The following is a 13,747-nucleotide window of genomic DNA, read 5'->3' on the forward strand; positions in this document are numbered from 1 at the left end:
TCTATAGCATAAATTCTGTTACTGGTAATTACGACATAACTTTGTAAAACTTTAGTCTAAGACCTTGCCTAGACTAAGAACCTAGAACACACACTTCCTGTAACACAAGTGCTCAGGATTCATGCTTTCAGCATCTTTAAATTCCAGAGATTGAATGTGATGGAGTGATTGGTTTATGGTTGGCTTGGGAGTTAGCTTTTGGGATTTTGCCATTTCACCACCCATTGAACATTTTAAAGTGAGAAGTTTAATGATTTATCTTCTGTACCAATTGCTTTTCTGACAATATTATTGTTGGAATAAAAGACCTCCTTTGAAAAGAAACATCTGGGAATATTCTGAAAATCTCAGGATAAGGAAGAACATTCGAAGGACCAGAAGTTTCCAGCAAGCAGTGAAATAGAACCACCTGTATGTAAGAAAGGAGTCCCCATCAACTGACGTATTTCAGGGAGCACTAGATGGCCATTCCTTAGGGTCATAACTGAGACAACTTTCCATTGGATGAGAGGCTAGATGAGATGGCCTCCGAAGTACTAGCCAGTTCTAAGACTGGCCAGTTTTGTGATCCTAGAGCTCACAGGATTCTGACTGAATCAGTAGCTAAAATATCATCTAACACCATCCCCTGGAGCAGTGCACTTAACACCCTAATATCTTCCCACAGGAAACGACCATCCTCTGTGTCCTATGCATGCTGATGTTAAATCGCTTTCCTCATGCTTGGCCTATAATGAAACTGAGTTTTATTTTGATTAAAGCAATTTTAATATATCCAGGAGAAACACAAAGCTCTAATAATACACCTTGGGTCTTTGAAAAGAGCCCATTGCTACACAGCCAGTCCATAGTAAGAGGAGCACCTTGGTACACATCATAAAAAGTCTACTGTAGTCCTTTAATATTGCCTTTTTTTTTATGTAGTCCTTTAATATTGCCTTTTTTTTTTTTTTTTTTTAGGCCACACTCACAGCATATGGAAGTTCCCAGGCTGGGGGTCCCATCAGGAGCTGCAGCTGCTGGCCTGTGCCACAGCCCCAGCAATGCCAAATCCAAGCACTGTCTGCGACCTACACCACAGCTCATGGCAATGCCAGATCCTTAACCCACTGAGCAGGGCCAGGGATCAAACCCACATCCTCATGGATACTATTTGGATTCCTTTCCCCTGAGCCATAAGGGGAACTCTCCTGTCCTTTAATGTTTAGTGAAAGGCCAGAGGAGGTAAAATCGGACCTGGATTCAGTTTAGCACCTGAGTCAATGGTGCAATGTAAGCATATGACGAGTTTCCGTTCATTTACATTGGCAGCTTTCCAGGGCTGCTCATCTGTATAGTTCAGCCCCTGTAGGCAGGCAGCAGGGCAGAAAACATGGAACGTTGTCGTGCCACTTCTGGGGCAACAAACCCAGCCTGGCTGCTGCTGATTGAACTTAGCACTGCTTGCAGCAAACTCTGTAACTCAGGGAAAAACCACCACCCTTCTAGAACTTCAGTAGGAAGAGGAAGTAACACACAGGAGGGTGAAGGGGTGAGCCAGAAATGATTCATCAATGTTTGGGGGCATTAGATGGGGTTTGCCAAAGAAATTACCTATACGAAGATAATTCAAACTTTTGTTTGTTTGTTTTGCTTTTTAGGGCCAAACATGAGGCATATGGACGTTCCCAGGCTAGGCAATGAATCAGAGGGCCAGATCCGAGCTGAGTCTGCTACCTATGCTGCAGCTTGCGGCAGCACACCAGATCATTAACTCACTGATCAAGGCCAGGGATTGAACCCTCATCTTCATGGATACTAGTCAGTTCCGCTGAGCCATAGCAGGAACTCTGATAACTCAGTTTTTTTTTTTTTTTTTTTTAGGGCCACACCCACGGGATATGGAAGTTCCCAGGCTAGGGATCCAACTGGAACTGAAGCTGCCAGCCTACGCCACAGCCACAGCAACGCAGGATCTGAGCTACATCTGCAGTCTACACCGAAGCTCATGGTAACAATGAATCCTTAACCCACTGAGCAAGGCCAGGGGTTGAACCCATGTCCTCATGGATACTAGTTGGGTTCATTAACTGCTGAGCCATGACAGGAACTCCTGATAACTCAGTCTTGAAAGAGTATTCTTTTCCTTTATAGGGCTAGGCACTAGAAATTCATAATGTATACTGTTTTTAAAGTAAAGACTGTTATGAATGCCAGTAACGTTACTCTTTGGTCAGAAAATAAATATATACTTTCTAAGTGACCTTTGACAGTGCTAAGAAGGGTCTTCCTCTAAATGCTGAAAGTAAAATAAAATGGGACTCAACTGATCTCTTTGCGTCTTATCTCTGAAACCAACTAAATAATTCAGTTTGTAATCACTTAAAATGTGCCTTGAAAAACTAACCAAAAAAAAAAAAGACGGCTAACAAATTAACTCAAGAATGAAATGTACTGAACAGATAGATTAATTCAAGGCCAAGTACAAGTATTCTGATTTTCAGCCTTTTATGGGAGTTGGTGGGAAGATATAAAGTAGCTATTATCAGTGGCACTTACTCACAGTGACTGTGTTCTTTGCAGATAAATGGTAAGAGCATCACCCAAAGTGTTTTGGCCCCAGTAGTAGCAAGGCTGAATCCAAAGGCCTGAATAACTGACCTTCAATGTGGCCTTGTGTAAATCATTTCACCTTCTAATCCTTGTCTTCAAAACTGAGATAATAAAATCTATTTAACTTGGTTTCAGTGGTAATTAAATTTTATAATTAATCTAATTATTTGAGAAATCCAATGAGTGTTTAAAATGTGCCAGGCACAAAGGATCTAAGTAGACATTTCTCCAAAGATATACAAATGTCCGATAAGCAATTGAAAAGATGTTCAGTATCATTAGCCATCAGAGAAATGCAAATCAAAACCATGATCAGATACCACTACATGTCTGCTGGACTGGCTATAATTAAAAAGAAAGAAAATAAAAAGTATTGGTGAAGATGTGGAGAAAGGGAAAACTTCATACCCTTCTGGTGGGAATATAAAATGATGCAGCCACTTTGGAAAATAGTCTGGTAGTTCCTCAAAAGGTTAAGCATAGAGTTATCATATGAATCAGCAGTTCTACTCCTAAGTATATATGCAAGAGAAATTAAACATATGACTATATAAAAACATGCATGGATGTTCATAGCAACATTATTTATAAGAGCCAAAAAGTGGAAGCAATTGTAAGTGTAATGAATGGATTAAAAAACGTGGTACATCCCTACACTGGAATATTACCTGGCCATGAAAAAGACCACACTATTGATACATGCTACAATGTGGATGAACCTTAAAAACATTATACTAAATGAAAGAAGCCAGTTGCAAAAAACCGTTTATTATATGATTCCATTCATATGAAATGTGCAAAATAGGCAAGTCAATAGAGATGGAAACTAGATTAGTGGTTGGCTAAAACTGTAAGGGAGTCGGGGAAGGAGTCTGGGAGGTGACAACTAAGGGGTGTGGGGTTTCTTTATGGGGTGATAGAATTCTAAAATCTATTGTGGTGATGGTTGTACAACACTAAATATATGAAAAAAACATTGAATCATATACTTTAAATGGGAGAACTGTATGGTATGTGAATTAAATCTCAACAAAGCTATTTTTTTTTCAGAAGGGATTGCCACGCAATTTGCTAGGCACTCGATACATAATGAATGTGAAATGCACATGGTGTGTGCCTAATAGATACAATTCAGGGAGTTTCCTTTGTGCTCAGCGGGTTACAAACCTAACTAGTATCCGTGAGGATTCGGGTTCGATCCCTGGCCTCGCTCAGTGTGTTAAGGATCTGGCATTGCCGCAAGCTGTGGTGTAGGCTGGCAGTGGCAGGTTCGATTCGACACGTAGCCTTGGAATTTCTACATGCTGCAAGTAAGGCCCTAAAAAAAAAAAAAAAAAAAAAAGGAAAGAAAGGACAATAAATAAACAAACACCTAAAATGGAAAACAATGCCTCATTTATTTTGAATAAAAGGGAAAAAAAAGACTTTTAAATGGAATACGTGTGTGTATAATATAAAAACCTAAATTAATGTGCTAATTAGGAATAAAATAACCATAACTAAGGCCTATCAGCACGTAGTATCGTACTGGGATATCATTAAACAGTACTTGAGTGTACATTAAGGTAAAGACTTTAGCGGCAATCAACTTTGGTAATACACTATTGAGTCATAGTGTTATTTAAACAGAAAGTGAAGGCCATTATAAACTACACTTGAGAATCAAAGACAAAGAGATAAAAAGACAGTTTATTGCTAGAGGAGAGATCTGAAAAGGGAATTCTGCCTCTATCTCTTTACCATTTTGTCTCCTGTATTCAGAATGCCTATGATCCTCCTACTTCCCATCTCCAGCAGTACATGGTCACCCTTAATACGGAAAGCAAGTCTTGCCTTTCCCCATCTTGGCATTTAAGCAAACAAAACATTCCATACTTCCCTAGTCCTTGACCTTTTCCATTCTCTGTTGGCCCCAGGAGGCTATCATTTTACAGCTTAAAAGCTCATGCAACCCTCAACATTATTGATGGGCACAGGTTCCAGGGAAGAAATCACTACTCCACTTCCTACTGAAGCAAGGTGAGAACAGCTGGGGAAAGACACTAACACCTTCCTGAGCTTTCGGTGGCCCAAGATCTTAGTGCTCCTGTCCAGGCTTGACATTATTGTTGGAGTCAGACATGCCGGGGTAGCACATTAACACAAGCGAAGGAGGTTTTTTGCAGAACGTTTCAAGTGACTGTCATAGGTCTTCGTATGTATCGTTCTGGAGGAAAGAGCTGGTGCTGTCCTGACACTAATAAGGACCAAAACTCTGGTGGAAAACACGCGTGGGGGCGTGAAAAGTTTTCTTCAAAAGGAAAGGGCCAAGAAAGAGAGACCACTGTGTGGAAGGGAGTGATAAGAAGGGATGGAAGGAAACGGGTGGAGGATGAGTACAGTGGAGTCTGTTGGAACAGTTAAAAATCACCAGAGAGGAGTTCCCGTCGTGGCGCAGTGGTCAACGAATCCGACTAGGAACCATGAGGTTGCGGTTTCGGTCCCTGCCCTTGCTCAGTGGGTTAACGATGCGGCGTTGCCGTGAGCTGTGGTGTAGGTTGCAGACGCGGCTCGGATCCTGCATTGCTGTGGCTCTGGCGTAGGCCGGTGGCTACAGCTCCGATTCAACCCCTAGCCTGGGAACCTCCATATGCCGCGGGAGCGGCCCAAGAAATAGCAACAACAACAACAAAAGACAAAAAGACAAAAAAAAAAAAAAAAAAAAAAAAAAATCACCAGAGAGAAATGTCCACTTTAACCAACAGAGAAAAAGAACTTCTTTCAGGTACACCCCTTTCATCAAATGAAATGATGTCAAGAGGAAGTGAAATGTCTTAAAAATTAAAAATTAATACATGTTAAAAAAAAATAAGGTGGTCAGCAGCAGATAGAGATGGTACTTCAAAGTGCTAAAAAGATAATGAGTGGACATAAAATTATTCATATTGATATGACAAGGGGATTGGACTTGTGTGCCCAGAAGAAGGCCATGACAAGGATTGATGTGCTGCAGTGGGAACAGAAGGACAAAAGTGACCCCTGCAATAAAAGCTGAGGCCAAAATTGACGGCACAATGAATCTGGCTAAAGGAGAACAGTCCAGAAGATGGAGTAAAATCAGATTCGACGATGAGTAAGAGAGAGGAGAGTAACAACGGTGCACCCCACATAGAAGCAGATTTGAGTGCAATTCCAAAACATTTACTGAAAGGCTTGCCTGGTTTTGAAGAAATGTAAAGCATAAATATTTGGTTGCAGAGAGCAAAGACTTGAAAAGAGAATGTAGGGTCCAAGCATGAAAAACAACAACAAAAAGTCAGTTTCCCATTTCCAAATAAGTTTGTGTTCCTTCTTTTCCCTGATTGTTTTCTTTGTTTGCCTTCGTAGCTGGGAAGTACTTTCCCACAGCAGCAATGTGATAACTGGTGGCTAAGCTCCAAAAGTGGCCCATAAAAGTCTGTTTAACTATTAAAAGTTTACCTTCACAACAATTCTGCTAGAATCAGCCCTATTTCTGAGTCCTGGGAGAAAGAAGTGATAAGGTACAAGAGAGAAGAGGAAGCGAAACAGGGAAAGGAAGGAGTGAGGAGGAGAAAAAGAAAGAAGAGGAACAAGAAGGGAAAGAAAAATGATGGGCAGTCTCCTTTTTTCTGAGACACAGCATGTCAAGTCCTAACTTTAGTCCTGATATTTCTGCTAGATATCAGGAAGCTGTCAAACTCATGGTCAAACCTAAGGCACCTAAGATTAACACCCCTTAATTTTCCTAGGGAGATATCATTGGTGTTTTTAAAAATGTGGAAGATTTTGGTAGTCCGTGGGACAGTTAGTTCTAACCATTCCTATTTCTTTGTCTTGTTTTCATTTATAATGATTTTTATTTTTTCCATTATAGCTGGTTTACAGTGTTCTGTCAATTTTCTACTGTACAGCAAGGAGACCCAGTTACACATACATGTAATACATACTCTTTTCTCACTGATAGCTTCAATTCTCTTTTGTTTTCTGAAGGAGCCAGCATTTTGACCTGGGGCTTCTGAGGAGTTCTGGTGGATAGAAGTAAGGTAATTTTTTGTAAATTTCAAGTAGATGAGATGGAAGTTATCCACATAGAAAAAACAAAACAAAACCTGGTTTCTTCAATTGTATATAGAGAATTGATATTATAAAGTATAAATATAGACTCTTTAAATCTTTTAACATGGGAAAGTACTAAAAATGCAACACATTTCAGAGCACTTTATCAATGGGTGAAAGATTTGTGTGATTACTCAGAGATCTATCTATAAGGGATATAATAATTTAAGGATATAGATAAAAGACAGATATTTAGAAAAAAATAGGGAGAATCATTTTGGAAATTAAGGTAAGGAAAGAGTCAGACAATAGAAAAGATATAGTAAAACAAAAATGGTCAGAATTAAATGTGTCATTTGCATTAGCAAGTAAACAAGATCAGTCAGGCTATGAAGAATTACTCTTGGAAAGAACAGAGAAAGAAAAGGTAAAGAGTGTACAAAACTTCCACTGGTTAGGGAGTTCCTGTTGTGGCGCAGCGGAGACGGATCCTACTGGGAGCCATGAGGTTGGGGGTTTGATCCCTGGCCTCGCTCAGTGGGTTCGGATTCGGCATTGCGGTGAGCGGTGTTGTAGGTCCCAGACACGGCTCGAATCTGGCATTGCTGTGGCTGTGGTGTAGGCCGGCGGCTACAGCTCCGATTCGACCCCTAGCCTGGGAACCTCCATGTGCTGCTGGTGTGGCCCTGAAAGGACCAAAGACAAAAACAAACAAACAAATAAAAAAACTTCCCACTGGTTAGATAATTTGAAAGACAAGTCTTAAAATCTAAAGTGAAAACAACAAAAGAGGACTGAGACTGGAGACAACCTTCAGAAGGACACAAAAAAGTATTTAGGTTGTAAATGTATGTGTAAATGTATGTGCCAGGTAGGTAAGTAAATCTGTGTGAGGATTTGAAAAGATTTTTTTTTAATGTAATTTGTCAATAAAAGGCCTTATTGGTGACAAATCAGGGGGAATGAATCTCCAAAAGGACGCTGAGCATCATAGGGTGTGTTTTAGTTGAACTTTTTTCAAAAATGCATTGCCTCCACTAGTCTAAAGTGAAAAAAATTTGCTTAGTAATGTTGCTTATTTTTTGCTGTCCAGAAGTTGTTTTTATTCACCTTATTTCCTAAGAAGCTCAGCAATTTTCTGATTTATCATCAACAACATTTAATTGATTACTTTATTACATGCAATTGCCTGGGAGATGCCTGCTCCCAGAAAACTGAGCTGAAGAATGTAGTCAACAAAACCGGTTCAAGCCCCAGCTCTGTCATTTACCAAAAATGTTAAATATAGGTCTTGAACTAGAAGAAATTTTATAAACTCTTAATCCCTTCTGGGTATGTTTATTATTTTCTAAAAGATAAATTAATGTTTAGCCTAATCTTTATGTTGTAAGTTATTGCAATCTTGTCTTCAGGGTGGTTTTATAATGTGTAATTTTTTTTTTAATTTTTTTCGTCTTTTTGTCTTTTTAGGGCTGCACCCACGGCATATGGAGGTTCCCAGGCTAGGGGTCCAATTGGAGCTACAGCTGCCGGCCTATACCACAGCCACAGCAACTCAGGATCCAAGCTGTGTCTGCGACCTACACCACAGCTCATGGCAACGCCGGCTCCTCAACCTTCTGAGCCAGGCCAGGAATGGAACCCGAAGCCTCATCGTTCCTAGTCGGATTCGTTAACCATTGAGCCACGATGGGAACTCCCATATAATATGTAATTTTTTTTTTTTTTACTAAAACTTATCGAGGAGTTCCTGTCGTGGCTCAGTGGTTAACGAACCTGACTAGCAACCATGAGGTTGCGGTTTCCATCCCTGGCCTTGCTCAGTGGGTTAACGATCCGGCGTTGCCGTGAGCTGTGGTGTAGATTGCAGACTCGGCTCGGATCCCACGTTGCTGTGGCTCTGGCGTGGGCCAGTGGCTACAGCTCCGATTAGACCCTTAGCCTGGAAACCTCCATGTGCCATGCGAGAGCAGCCCAAGAAATGGCAAAAAGACAAAAATAAATAAATAAAAAAATTTAAAAAAAAAGATCTTCTTTAAAAAAAACAAAACAAAACAAAAACTTATCGACCGGCTGAAATAATCCAAAATTTATAGATATGGTAGGTGAGAAGAAAGAGAATAAATGGATTAGGGCTTCACAGGCACTATTTCTGCCATTATAGGGAGAAAATATTTAAATATCATTTAAAAAATTTAAGCATGGAGGGAGTTCTCTTGTGGCGCAGCTGGTTAATGATCTGATAGTTGTCACTGCAGCGGCTTGGGTCGCTGCTGTGGCATGGGTTCAGTCCCAGGAACTTCCACATGCTGCAGCCTTGGCCAAAAAAAAAAAAAAAAAAAAGGTTGAACATGGAAATTACATAAATAACATGCAATTATTGTGTTAATGATTAATCATTAAGATGTAAATACAGGAGTTCCCACTGTGGTGCAACAAGATCAATGGTGTCTCTGGAGTGTTGGAACTCCGGTTCAATCCCCAGCGAGGCACAGTGGGTTCAGGATCCTGCACTGTTCGGAACTCCAGATTTAAGTACAGATAGTCCCTGAATCACAACAGTTCAACTTAACCACTTGTCACCTTTACGGCGGTGCAAAGGTGATGTGCATTTAGTAAAAACCCTATTTCAGATTCTGATCTTCTCCTGGGTTGGTGACATGCAGTCTTACACCACTTGTGATGCAGGGCAGTGGCAGCAAGCCACGTGATCTTGAGGGTGAACAACTGACTTTACAACCATTCTGTACCCACATAGCCATTCTGTTTTTCACTTTCAGTGCAGTATTCAATAAACTACATGAAATATTCAACACTTTATTATAAAACAGACTTTGTGTTAGATGATTTTTTCCCAACTGCAGGCTGATGTAAGTGTTCTGAGAACATTTCTTTTTGTGCAGCTGTGCCTGAGGCAGGCAGAAGTTCCCAGGCCAAGGATCAAACCCAAGCCACAGCAGTGGCAATGCAGGATCCTGAACCCACTGGCCACCAGGGAAGTCTTCTGGGCATGTTTTAAGTTAGGCTAGGCTGAGCCAGCATGTTTGGTAGGTTAGGTATATTAAGTGCATTTTTTTACTTACAGTATTTTCAACTTACAGTGGGTTTACTGGGTCACAATCCCATTGTAAGTCGAGGAAAATCTGTATATGTTAGTATGTTAATATACTAATAATATAGAATTCATACTAATAAATTGGCGTTAATCATAGCTAACAAAGTGACTAAACGTGTCAGATGTGATGTAATCTTCATAATGACACTCTGATTTTTGCTATCATGGTCTTTACCTATAAATGTAAAATAATTTACTCTGAGGCTTGGAGATATTTAGTAACTAATCTAGATCTCACAGACTGAGTGGTAGAGCCCAGAGCCTTTTACTGACAAAAATGGGATATTACTGTATCCACTTTTTGTGATTTGCTTTTCACATTTAACATGTCCTGACCGAGGTTCTCTGCTTATAAATTTACTTAAAGAGCTTCGTTCCTAAGAACTGCATGGTATTCCACTTATGAACCTACTATGATTTATTTAAACATTCTCCCAAATGAGGGCATTTAGTTCATTTCCAACTTCTCACTCCCTGTAGGTGAATCTTTGCACACATCTTTAAATATTCTTCAGAATACATTTTTAGATATAGAATAGCTGGGCCAAAAGCCATGAGTATTTTTAAGACTTTTTATATTACCAACTATGTATTCCATGTTATTTCTTAAAAACATAGTCTGCACTCCTTTGAAGTCATCTAAGAGGTTGTTAATTAAGCCCTTTGTTGTGTGGTGTTAATAGTCCCTTTTGTGATTCTTTTCTGCCCCTTAAAAGAGAAATTAGAGCAGGTGAAGAGATCTATCAGTTGTTCCCAACAGATAAAAGGACAGGAGGAGAAATTTTTGTTTTCCTCATCCTTTGCGGAAAATTACAAAAACTGACAGAGAAAGTGCCAGGAAAGAAATTGATTCCCACCATGGGTGTAGTACTGGGACTGAACAATACAGAAGAAAAATGAAACATTAAGCCCCAGTATTTTGGTACCAAGCTTTCTTAGAACTGGAGAAATCTAGCTGTCCAGCCAATGTTTTTTTAAAACACACTGGATAGTCAGAATTGAGCTTCCCTGGGGCAGGACTTGGAATGGGATTTGATTGAGGAGATCCATGGCAGGAGGAATTCTCCTTGGATGCTAGAAATATTGTACATCAGATTAGATGGTGATTATGCGCATATATATCCATGCATAAAAGTTCATCTAGCTGTACATTTAAGATCTGTGTACTTTCCAGTATGTATGTTATATGCTTTCTATGACAATACAATATATATTGTCCAACAATCTCAGATTGTTGGCATCATGTAAACCAGACAACCAAGGTCAACTGGATTTTCACTTTACTCTCAGACATTTTTATGTGCTTTTATACTGTCATTTAAACTTATTACATATAGGCAGTAAACATATAAACACAATAAGTCAAACTCTAGCAAGCTGACAGGCTATGTTTTTTTTCTTTTTCTAAGTGAAGTTGAACCCCCAGTTCCAGTCCCTAACAGTTGGATATTTAGGTAGCCTCTATTTTTTTTCGCTATTTTCATTCCTTGTGCATAAATGTTTGTGTGTGTCTTTAATTATTAACTGAAGATAAATTTCCAGCAAACTGTCTTTCAGTGATCTGAAGAGAAGATGGCATGCAAATCCTGTGCCAACAGTTTTTTGGAAGTTAAATGGGCCATGTGTCTCAAAAGAATACGACTGTGATTAAACACTGTTTAAACCACCTGGACCACCTTAGAATAAAAGGCTCAGATTGGAGCATTTTTCTTATCTTTAAAAAATGCTGGAGTTGGAGTTTCTGCTGTAGTGCAGCAGGTAAAGGATCTGGCATTGTCTCTGACATGGCTAGGGTTTCTGCTGAGGCACAGGTTCGATCACCACCCAGCACAGTGGGTTAAGGGTCTGGTATTGCCACACCTGTGGTGTAGGTCATAGCTGCAGCTTGTATTCGATCCCTGGCTCAGGAACTTCCATTTGCCACAAGTATAATATGTATATAAAGTATATTTTATACATATAATATATATAATTATATTTACATTTATATAGGAGTTTGGAGTAACCCAAAAGAGAATAGTGAGCATCTAAATATTCTACTTTTCCTAAGCATACCCGGGTCAAATTTCCCTCTCTAGAAACTCAGTCTTTAAAATTTAAAGGACAAAACATAAGGTTTGAGGAATTTTCCAAAATCTTAAATACTTAAAAAATGTTGCTCTAACTTTGATAAAAAAAAAATTGTATCTCTCATTTTCAGTTGTATTATGATACATAAATCAAGATCCAAGTTCTTTTTGATTTGGACTATACTGTATAGGCAATATTTTCCCATTGCTGAGTAATTACTTGGTTGCAGGTGTGTTTAGATAGCTCTGCTTTCTTGCTGCCCTTCCAACACCCATTCCTTTTGTTTTCTGGAACATATATTGTGGTTGGCAGTAGCAAGTGTAACCTCAGCCACCATCTGCATTTCTCTAACCTCTCAGAACAATAGGGTAGACATTTGTTTGTGAACACAATATTGTCGAGATATCTGTATTTTTGGTTGGAATCCAGTTCATCTGTTACAATTTAGTGTTGTTCAAAGCTTTTCCTTCCATCTTATAGACCCTAAAATGACTTCATGTCTTGGCTGAGCTTCAGAGTTTCAACATGCACAGACAGATGCAGGCTTTCTTATTCCCCCTACCATGCTGGGCTGTTACCAGCAGTTTCTGGGGCATGAAAAACATCCAAACTGGCAAACTTCAGGAAAAGCAGCCTTTTTTTTTTTTAGGAATATTTTGCTTCATTGTGACAAAAGGCCAACCTGTTCCCCTGTTTAAAAAATATTTTAGCTTCTGAAATTTTCCATGCTGAGTAAGAATATATACTGAGAAAAAGATTAAAAAAAAAAAAAAAAGTCCTATCAACTCTTACTAAGCTTAGTAATTGTGTGGTGCTCTGAAACCACCAGTAGGTCTGGATCCTTGCAACCTTCATCTAGATAAGTGTTTAGGATGCTAGTAGTCAAACTTACACCTCTCTTCTCCCCACAGTCACCCTAGGGAAGGGCTTCTTCTCTGCAGAAGTTAAACAGCCCCAGAAGAAAAGATCTACAGGCACCAGCATTTATAGGTGCTGGTGACAAAGCCAGTTGAAGACTCATCACCTTGTGATGAAGCTCTCCAGGCACCAATCTCCTCTGGAGCCTGGAAATTCCAACGAGATCATTACTGCCCTATTCTTTAATATGAACAGACAGTCAAAGAACCACATAGGAGGAAAACCTCCAGTATGAAAAACAGAGACCAAACAGTGCAGATTGGGGTATAGGGAAGGGGATAAGGAAAGGGAAATAAAAAGATTCCAAGAGCATAGAAAGAAAACAACGACTAAGGAAAGTGTTGGAGAGAGGAACCAATACAACACATGCACAAAATAAGAAGGAGATGCCATAAGAATGGGACAGAGAACAGTAGTTCTTGGAAATTGAAAGTTGGGAAGCAAGTTTAGTGGAAGAGTTTGAAGACAGAGTTGAAAAAATCTCCCAGGAAGTTAAGACAAAGAGAAGATACGAGAGAAAAGATAGACCGTAAGAGGAGCAATTCAGGAGGTTTCATTTGTAAAATCACTGGTTGCCAGGGTTGGAGGAAAGAGGGAAGGGAAAACAAACAGCAGAGCAGAGAGGAATTTCAGGGTAGCGAAAATACTCCACATGATACCATAATGATGGATACATATCGCTATACATTTGAATGTACAACCCGAAAAGTGAATCCTATTGGACCTTGGCTGATTATGATGTGCCAATGTAGTTTCATCAGTTGTAACAAATATACCACTCTGGTGGGGATGTTGATAATAGGGGAATGCTTATGTAAAGAGATACACAAGAAATTACTGTACCTTCTCCTTAATTTTGCTATTAACCTGAAACTGCTTTTTTTTTTATTATTTAAAGTAATTTTTAAAAAGTCTAAAGGAGTTCCTTTTGTGGCTTGGTGGGTTAAGAACCTGATTAGTATCCATGAGGATGTGGTTCAATCCCTGGCTTCACTC

The 13,747-nt window shown here is 39.5% G+C and overlaps 1 long non-coding RNA gene across 3 annotated transcripts in view; it reads left to right on the forward strand.

The window, feature by feature from the left end:
- The window catches only part of LOC146404399 (uncharacterized), an 87,345-nt gene that overhangs the window by 58,128 nt on the left and 15,470 nt on the right, over nt 1–13,747 (forward strand). Inside the window, exon 4 of one of the 3 annotated variants that reach the window (XR_014840375.1) lies at nt 6,583–6,635. The exons of the other annotated variants lie outside the window; for them this stretch is intronic. This is a non-coding gene — a long non-coding RNA (uncharacterized LOC146404399). The remainder of the gene's footprint in view (nt 1–6,582; nt 6,636–13,747) is intronic. 3 annotated transcript variants of the gene reach the window in all.

Source organism: Sus scrofa, chromosome 3, assembly GCF_054392235.1.
Source record: "Sus scrofa isolate SSC_HxYL_T2T_F1_AM1 chromosome 3, Sscrofa_HxYL_maternal_Yorkshire_Landrace_v2.0, whole genome shotgun sequence".
NCBI lineage: Eukaryota > Metazoa > Chordata > Mammalia > Artiodactyla > Suidae > Sus > Sus scrofa.